The 9,531-nt window shown below is 41.4% G+C and overlaps 1 protein-coding gene across 2 annotated transcripts in view; it reads right to left on the bottom strand.

Moving 5' to 3' along the window:
- Positions 1–9,531, bottom strand: part of ASTN1 (astrotactin 1) — a 320,149-nt gene that overhangs the window by 170,753 nt on the left and 139,865 nt on the right. The window lies entirely within an intron of this gene.

Raw genomic sequence — 9,531 nt, 5'->3', positions numbered from 1 at the left:
AGCTATGTGGGGTGGCATCTGGTTTCTTCCTGTCTCACATCTAAAGATCAATCATAGATAGATTCTAACAGTGGTTCCACCAATTATCAGTGGGTCCTATACATTCGAAACCTCAGATACCTCATCTGTATAATGGAGAAGACAACACCTAACCACCCAGGGTGGTTGTAAGAATTAGGTTAGCTAACTATGTAAAGTGCCTAGCATAATATATCTCACATAATCAAAGCTGCTCTCAGCATAACCTTAAATGTCTCCATCTGAGTAACTGGCCCAGCAGGAAAAACCACTGACAAATCTGAATAGAAATTTACATCCATCAGGAATTTACCACCAAGTGTGGGGAGGAATCTCATCATTGGAACATGACTTTTTGGGTCACGGCTTTCCCTTAACCAAACAGTCCTCAGTGATACTCCCTATTCTCACTAAAGCTCAGGGGAAGGGACTGAAACCCAAGTCCTGGAGTCAGGCTAGTGGAGGAGTTGCCTTCTGGTTCTCAAAGGCCAGCACCTCGAAGGCCATTCCTTACAAATCAGGACACCACTCTGTCACCTGCCAGAGGTGAGGATGCAGGACTCAGGGAGACTGAACACCTGGCCTTGACACTGCCGGGGCAGCATTTAGGCCGACAGCCCTGCAAGACTGGTGCTGCACAGCATTCAGCAGGCATAAATCTGTATTCACTCCCTTTATTTTGGTCAATGTCTTCCCAAACCTATTTAATTAGGCCAGCATGTGCCAAATGGTCCTTCTCTCAACCTTGGGCTCCAATCATACCACCCAATCAAACAGGCTAGAGATAAAAGTCCCCTACTAATTTCCAGGGGGCCCACCCACATAAGGTTAGGTCAAGAGCATGCCTCCAAATACATTAAAGGGGGCTTTTCCAGTCTCATAATAATTGTGTCTTGGATTTGTAAAGTTCCTCTCCCTGTAAATCTTCTTATTTATCCTCCTTCTCCCACCATCACTGTGAGTAAAGGAACACACACACACACACACACACACACACACACATACTCACACACACTCACACACACTCTGCCACTTTCAAACAGGCAGGACAGAGGAGCAGAGACATGAGGGAACAGAGTCAGCTGCCAAGTGACAGGCTACATCATGTGGCTTGTTGGGAACAGATGTATGCTGACCTCCTGGTTTTCAATTCTTTCTTTTATTTGCAGAACCCTTTCTCCTGGTACAAGCTCTTATGCAAGTACAGAGAAAGAGTAAACATGCTCAGATTCCATTGTGGGTAAGAGTCCAAAGCCAAGTATTCTAGGTCCTTGCTAACTGCCACCTCCCCTCCCATCCATCCCGGTGGCCGTGCAGAAACGCACATTAAGCTCCTGGGACCCCACAGAACACCGTCTAGAAGACACAGCACCTCCACAGTGCATGACAAAGGTCCGCACCACTCATTGACAGTGAGTGAGTGTGTCCAACCCAAAGGTTTGTTTTAATAGAACCTGTATCTCAGAGTCAGAGCTATCTTTTCCTTCACCCCAAATGGAAACTGCAACAATAGGAAATTAAGCCACACAGAAGGAATAACTTCCCGACTGAAAGAAGTTGTCAGACATTGAATTAGGCTAGTGAAAATGAGAGGTAATTTTATTCCCTAAAGAGCTGTAAGAGTAGCGTAAGCATCCATCTTTAAGGAATGGATTAAATACCATCATTTTGCTCACATAGGGTTTTTTAGGAGCTCCTTCCACTGTTCCTCTCTAATCTCCTTTCAGATGGTAACAACAGGGTTACGATGAGGTCTGGGGCATAGGCTCATTCCCTAGATTATGCAGTAATAAACAAGATTAGCTGTCCATTATCATGCTTTTACCATGTACCAGATGCTTGTTCAACAGTTTCTATGCTTTTAACTCAATTCCCCATTTTACATTTGAAAAAAAAAAAGATGAGGCACAGAAGTTAAATAACTTGCCCAACACCACACAGCAAATGAGTAGTGGGACTGGAACAGGAACACAACTCTTATTTCAGAGCCTATATTCTTAAGCACTAGGCTACAGTCACCCAGAATGAGCACTGCTCACTGGAGAGACGTCTACACCCTGGCTTCCATCTCACAGATCCTAAGAGGATAGAGTAGGAGAGTGTGGGTGAATACATCCAGACCCATTGTCAGTTCCGGAGGGAAAAAAAAGAGTAACTATTCAAATTTCAAATATTCAAAGTGCACATCCAGCTGGCAGTGGGTCAAAGGAGGAGCTATCATAAACAAAGGACCTTTAGTAAACGCCTACTAAGCATCCAAATCCAAGATTGGTTGGCAGTAAAAAGACAACATTCAAACATTTTAATCTGTGTTAAAATAGGACTATGTGTATCACTACCTGCCTGAAAGACACCATTAGTCTTTCAATTGAGCTGAATTGAGATGAGAAATATGTACTTTCTTTCAACTTTGGGACCCATTGCATATCTATCTCTAGGTTCAGCTCCTTCCTTTTCTGATGAAAAAACCAAGGCTCAGAGAAACTACAGAACCAGACAGTGCAGAACTGGCTCCAGTCCCAGATCTTCTTTCACTGCTCTTCTCACAGGCCATTTTGGTAAGTTCACCCAAAATTCTCCTTACCATGTGTGGGGCCCAGACACTCAATTAAGAATATTTTATGTTCATTTTTCTTAGAAACATAACTTATAGGGAGCTAGAACAGAAGCTTTTGTTTTGCTACGCCAGTATATTTAGCTTTTCTAATTTTGCTTTAGTAAAATGCTTCCTATGCTTAGAGTCAGTGACTCTTGATGACCTCAGCTTTCTAATAATCAGTTACCAGAAATAAGCTTCAGCCAATAGGTAAAACTCAGCACAAGCATTTGAGAAAGGATTCTCCGATACTCAAGCTGTGATATGGTTTCTCTGCTTCTGTAACCCAAATTGGTGACAGATGTCAAAACGGTTTGCATTGACTTACTAACTGCTGACTATTACGTAACTAATAATATACCATAATGTGATGTGATATTAATATGTAATATTATTTAATAATATTTTGTAGTGATAATCATTTGTAAAATCACTACAAGCAAATTCCTCTGAAATGCTCTACCTGTTTGAGCAGGTAGCAAGTAGGAAGAATATATAGGCCCACCACTATACTGGGAAAAGGCAGGGGGCTAGCCACTTTGAACTGTCCTTCTACAGTGACGACTTGGCTCACATTCAGTTACTGTTACATTTTTCAATAAACCATAGGTCTTTGACAATCTCTCTCTCTCTCTCTCATTCTCCCTTTCTTTCTTTCTTTCTTCAGGGTCTCACAATGTCACCCAGGCTGGAGTGCAGAGGTGCAATCTCGGCTCACTGCAACCTCCGTCTCTTGGGTTCAAGTGATTCTCCCACCTCAACCTCCCAAATAGCTGGGATTACAGGTGTGCACCACCATGCCTGGCTAATTTTTGTATTTTTAGGACAGACAGGGTTTCACCATGTTGGTGAGGCTGGTCTCTAACTCCTGGTCTCAAGTGATCAAATTGTCTCGGCCTCCCTAAGTGCTGGGATTACAGGTGTGAGCCACTGAGCCTGGCCAATTTCATAATTTTTAACTTTACTACTTTCATAGAGAATTTTAAGCAGTTTCAATAAATGTCATGTATATTCTAGGATTTTCCTTGCGAAGAATCTAGTGAAATGAAGAGGGGGCAGATGGAATGGAAAGAAGCCCTAGGCCAAAGACAGTGGCTGGGAGCATCCTGATAACCCAGTAGAAAAGAAAAAGGCAGGATGCACACATCTTACACAGCTTACTGGGAGCAACAATTGTCCTCTGGATACTCAGCTCCGAAAGACTTCTACTTAACATCTGCTCATGAGCACAGTGACAAACAGAATGGGCAGGTATCACACAAGGCTTGTCAGAGAGTGTACAGGAGTTCTTCATATGCACATGTCTTGCTTTGAGTTTTTGTTTTACCCTAGCTGTGTTCAGAAAGTATTCTTCATTTATTTGTGTTAGCTCCAATTTTTATACCATTGGAAAAACAAAGACAAAACATTGCAATATATCTGGATTCAGGAAACAAGTAGCAAGTTGTAAACTTTGAACATTAAAAGAGAAACACTGGCTGCAAAACACGGAATTGCTCTGTTTGCTATTCATCTTTGCATGAGTTTTCTGATTATTGATTTTTTTTCTCAAAACTGTTAACATTTTGTAACTAGAAGCATGTTTGGGGTATATGAGAAATCCACATCTATTAACAAGTTCCTTGCAAAAAATGTGGCATTTAAAAATATATTTTCTTTAAAAAATCAATAAATCGTTTCTACTGGTTGTAATAGATACCACACAAATCAAATCAGCTTTTATTTTATTATGAAATTGACATTTTCGGCACTTACGTAAGAGAATAGTATGAGGTTTGTCAGATAATTTGTAGATTTTAGAATTTTTATGTAACAATGTGTTACATAACATTGATGGTAATTGCTGAGGAATGGAAAATTCTAAGCAGATCTCTCCTTTATGCTTATCCCAGTCCTCTGGACCAACCACAGACTGTCCCATTATCTGACCTGTATATTCAACCTGGGTCCTGGGTCGTACCTCCCTCCTTCAGCTAACTCCTAGTCATCCTTCAAAGTCAGTTCAGAGACACAACTTCAGCTAACTCTTCTCTAGTCTCACTTTACTTTCCATAGAACCCTCCACATAACTCTAACCACAAGTATGCTTACTTATGATTTTCTTGTCTATCTCATTTGCTAGACTATAGAGGGCAGAGGCCATGGGGGCAGATGCCATGTGTATCTCTTTTACAGCTCCAGGGCAAAGCACAGCACCTGGCATAAGGCAGATGGTCAATAATTGTGAGACAGAGGAAGGAAGGGAGAGGGGAAAGAAAAAATAAAAGGGGGGAAGGAAAGGAAGGAGAGAAGAAGAGACAGAAGGAGGAAAAAAGAAAGGAAGAGCATCATTAACTTTGAATATATTTCAATGTGATCACTTTTTCTGTGCCTACAAGCTAATCTTGTGTAAATCAGCTGCTTGGGTAACTCATTTATTCAATTTATTACTAAATCATTCAACAAACACATACTGATACCTACTTTAGCAAGGCGGTTTTTTTTTTTTTTTAGTCGTCACTCTTATGAAGATAGTGCCGTGAATAACACAGGTATGGTTCCTGATCTCATGGAGTTTATATTTTAGTTAGAGGAATTAATCTACATAATTTGGATTTTCAAGATAAATGCAGGCATAAAAGGAAGACAAAAAACAGATCATAGGTGCTGGCCAGTCATTACTCCTCTTCTTCAAACCAAAGAACCTGTGGTAGATGAAAATATCTTGGACTAGAGGTAATACACTGGTAACACCTGCATGGACCAGTGGAACCCTTCTCAAATAAGTGTCACATAATCAATAAATCCTAGAACAAAAGAATCTGGAACTATTAAATGGCATCAAGTTTAGAGAGTCACCTGGGCTTTCTGAACCCTTGGCAGAGAAATGGAAAAGCTGAGATTATGATTCCAGCTACCATCTGTCAAGAGACTACAGCCAATCAATCGGCTCACGTTTCAAGGCTTACTTTTACCTGAGGAGTAACCAGAAGAGTGAATCTGAGACAGAATTAATTATTTCTCAAGGCAATGGGACATACTGAATTCAAATTATATTCCTAGAGGAATTAAATAGTGGTTACAAAATAAGAATCACATACAGGAGTTGGGTATCTCATGTCTCCTGTTTTGTCTCCATACCAATGCCTCAAGCTCAGGGGTAAACAACCTCTCTCTGATACAGCAACCATCACTCATATGTTTTTCTGGATATCACCCATATCCTTTATAAGAGGCAGAACAAGAGCAGAAAAACTGTGCAAGCCCACATGGAAACTCTGGTCATATCCTAATCTAGAACCACAATGTTCCAGGGATAAGGAATGGATAAAGCAGATGGATGACTTCTCAAGGTCCCTTCTGATCCTGTGATACTATGGAGCCTACTGGAAAACTAGACTTAAAACACAAGTAACATGAAGAATCCCCATAAAACAACAGGGCTAAACACTGTGTAATTGTGCAAATTGCTTAGCCCCTTTGAACCTAACCCAAGCCTTCATCTATAAAATTTAGTGATGGAAAGAAATGCATGACTCTTCCAATCTGAAAATTTTCTGATTGTAACACTGATCCTTGTCAAACAGGAAATGGTGCTACACTAGTAAACTAAGGGTAGACAAAAATCACTGTGCATTCTTCCTGCCCAGCAAAGTCAAAAACCACAGACCAAGGAGATGATGGAACTGACCCACCAGAAGCAGGTCATCAACCCCAACTGCATAGAAAGGCCTCTGAAATAAGTAGATATTATCAAAATTGTGGTAACACATTCTTGACCATGAAGATCCCTTTCCTGCCAGAAGGAGTTGCCCAGACTAGAAGAGAAAATGCCTTGGCTTGCTTCTCTGGCAGATTCTCTTTTCTGTGGTGGTTGAATAGAAATCCATTATCCCCTGTCCATCTCCTTCGCAGAGGAAAGACAAGTGAAAACCCTTTAAGCATATTAAGTAGCAAGTTCAATTTATAAATTATTAGGAACATTACATCCCCTTGGGGGTTTTCTGAAGTCTTTAATCGTGTGGAAAGGCTTTCCAGTTGCCATGGGCCACCACGTTAATTAAGAAGCCTCACTATGTCTTCTGGGGCTCCTAGTGTGAATTCACATCCCATTAGCAGGGCCCAGCCCGTGCTGCCTGGTTAACCTCTCACTGGGGCAGTTACTACAGCTGACTGCTGCCTCAAGATGCTTCAGCATCCCCTTCTCCCATGCCCCTAGAACCAAGTATCCAAAGCTGAGGGAAGATATAGGATATTTCCCCAACTCTTTCTGTCTCATTAAAATGCCATTTGTTGGATAAAAATAAGGACCAGGCAACCTTCCACAAACAAGAGGTAAAGGCTGAAACCAAGAGACTTTCAAGGTCAAGCAGGTTGGCATTTGAGCCCTTCCAACCTAAAGAGGCTATGTTCTTCTCAGGAAGAAACTCAATTATCTAGCTTTTTACTTGCTTTTTAATTTTGTTTTATTTTGCTTTTCCTAGCTCTAAAAATTTTAAGACAGTTAGGTTTGATCGTCTTTCTTCTTTAATCTGGAAAGTTTGTCTTCAATTCCTTTATGAGACTTCAGGAGTTTTGTCTAATGAGAGCCTGGAGCCCTTCAGGGGACAGTGGCTCCAGGCTAGTGAGCTGGAGTCAGCCTGGGCTATTTCAAGTTGTACTCTTTCAGATTCTGTTTATAGAACTGCTTTTTCTGTTCTTGTTTTTTTCTTGCCTCAGACCCTTGACTCTGTCATCCCAAAGAAAAACAAAGGAACACATTTGTCCGTGAGCCGCTTAGAGTTCTCTCATCCTAAGTAGCTACGGTTACCTGTTGTTTACCTTAACAAGAATGTTAAGGTCAAGTAGGGCTGGGTGAAGCAGGATGACAGAAAAGCAGCTTGTCATGGGCTGGGTTTTCAGCCCACAGATCCCCTAATTCCAAAGACTGACCTAGACCTCTGCAGTGTAGGAATCAGGCTGCCCAGGCAGAGCGGAGGTCCTTTGTCCCTCTGGATGTAGACGTAACACTTTTCTAAGAGATGACACTGCCTAGTCAGACATTATGGATGGGACCCCAATTAGTATCATGTGTTAAGAGGCTGGTCCCACATACAACCCATGTGTGTGGATATCAGTGTGCATGCACATGTACAAATGTGTATATTATGCACAACAGACAGGCTGGAAGATAAAAGTGTCCACACAGAAGCAGAAGCATTCCAGGTTGCTGTCTCAGCAACTCATGGGCAGAGCTGCATGAGACAGGCTTCCTCCATGGGCTGTGGGCACCAGCCCTTCAAAACTTCACAAGCCAAGCATGAAGCCAATAAATAAATATCGCCAGCTGAATAACGCTCAACGCCTATTCTTGGCCATGTTCCTTTCCTCCTTTCTTCTTTGTTTTTATGCAGTAGGTGATCTTGGTGAAATAAAATAATAATAGTAATCTGCTCCATTAGGATCAAACATTAAGGGAATTATTGAACATGTAACGGAAGAGGCAGAGGGCATAGTATATGCTAATGACCATTAGACTTCATCCCTATTTTTCTCTGATCATAATGGAGTTGTTAAATCTCTCTTCCTTCCATTTCCTCAAAGTCAGCCAGCCCAGCTTAAGGTAGGGAAAGGGGTTCTCAGATTGCTGATAGCTCCATTAGCATCAGCTGGGTCTGAGCACATGAAAATCAATAGCATTAAAAACTAGTCCCTGCAGGAAGACCTTATGCAAGGCATGTGTAGGGATTCCAACATCCTATAACATAGTTAGTTGGGAATAGAAGGGGGAAGAGAGGGTCAAGATGTCAAGATTTGTCTGAATTTGGTACATATTCATCAGTATCTCTATCTGAACCAGGGAAGACCCTGAAGATCTGTTTACTCTCCAGCTAAACACTGAGATGGAGCCTTAAAGGCTGCACTATTCAGAGCTGCCTGCTAGTCAGGGTGTAGGTAGAAGGCCTTCCACATGGAGTATGGCCTTGATCATTTTCTTATCCCACATATAGAGGTACAACTTGACTTTCATTATTGCGTGAGATCTGGTGTGCCAGGATCCAATCAAGCATATTCAAGGATCCTGCCCCTCTTCTCTTTTACAGCGGGATTTTCAGTACACAGTCCCTAGACTGGGAGATCACATAGCCAATAGTCACTTCTGTGATGATCTCAAAGTCCACAAACCACTATGAAAGAACTAAGCATTTCTCAGTTTCCTGCAGTTAATTCTATTACATGTGCTTAACTCCTCCTCCAAATTCCTGCCTCCTTTTGTTAGTCTATTCAAACACTGCCTTATTCCTAGAGTACTGGTACAATAAAGAAGGAATACTAATGATAACTACTGTTTATTGTGTTTATCACATGCCAGACATAGCACCTAATGAATTATACTCGTTATTTTATTCAGTTCTACCAATAAGCATAAGTAGTAAAAACTACAATTTCCATTTTTAGAAAATAACTTACCTAGTTGACATAGTAGTATGAGGCCAAACTAAGACTCAGCCACTGACGTTAATGATGTTATTTTGTGACCACATCACATAGAAAGACGCCCACCACTGAGCTCTAATCACTCAACTTCCTATTTTCTCTAAATTAAACCCCGAACTTCCTTGCTTCTACAACTAACTCTCGAGGTTATGCACGTGAGCATCCCTAAATGTCTATACTCAGTACTGTCTACACTGCCCGTCCCAGAAGCCTGCAATCTTCTCCAGTTCGGCTTGATCATTGAATTGGCCAAATACAACATTTAAACAATAATTTAACCAGTATGGCCAAGGAGGGTCACACTTGTCAGGTTGTCATTTTGACACAGACAGGGAGAATTCTATGGAGATATTTGCTCTTGGCTAGATATAAAGTGAAATAAACTGTCTTCAGAGTCTGACAGTATAGACACTCAACCATTTCCTTGAGAACAGTCTGCCATTGATGCACACAGACTCAGT

This window comes from Sapajus apella, unplaced genomic scaffold, assembly GCF_009761245.1.
Source record: "Sapajus apella isolate SASKATOON/1434 unplaced genomic scaffold, GSC_monkey_1.0 scaffold25, whole genome shotgun sequence".
Taxonomy (NCBI): domain Eukaryota; kingdom Metazoa; phylum Chordata; class Mammalia; order Primates; family Cebidae; genus Sapajus; species Sapajus apella.
Note: the sequence above shows the minus strand (reverse complement) of the source record. Positions and strands in the feature narration are given on the sequence as shown.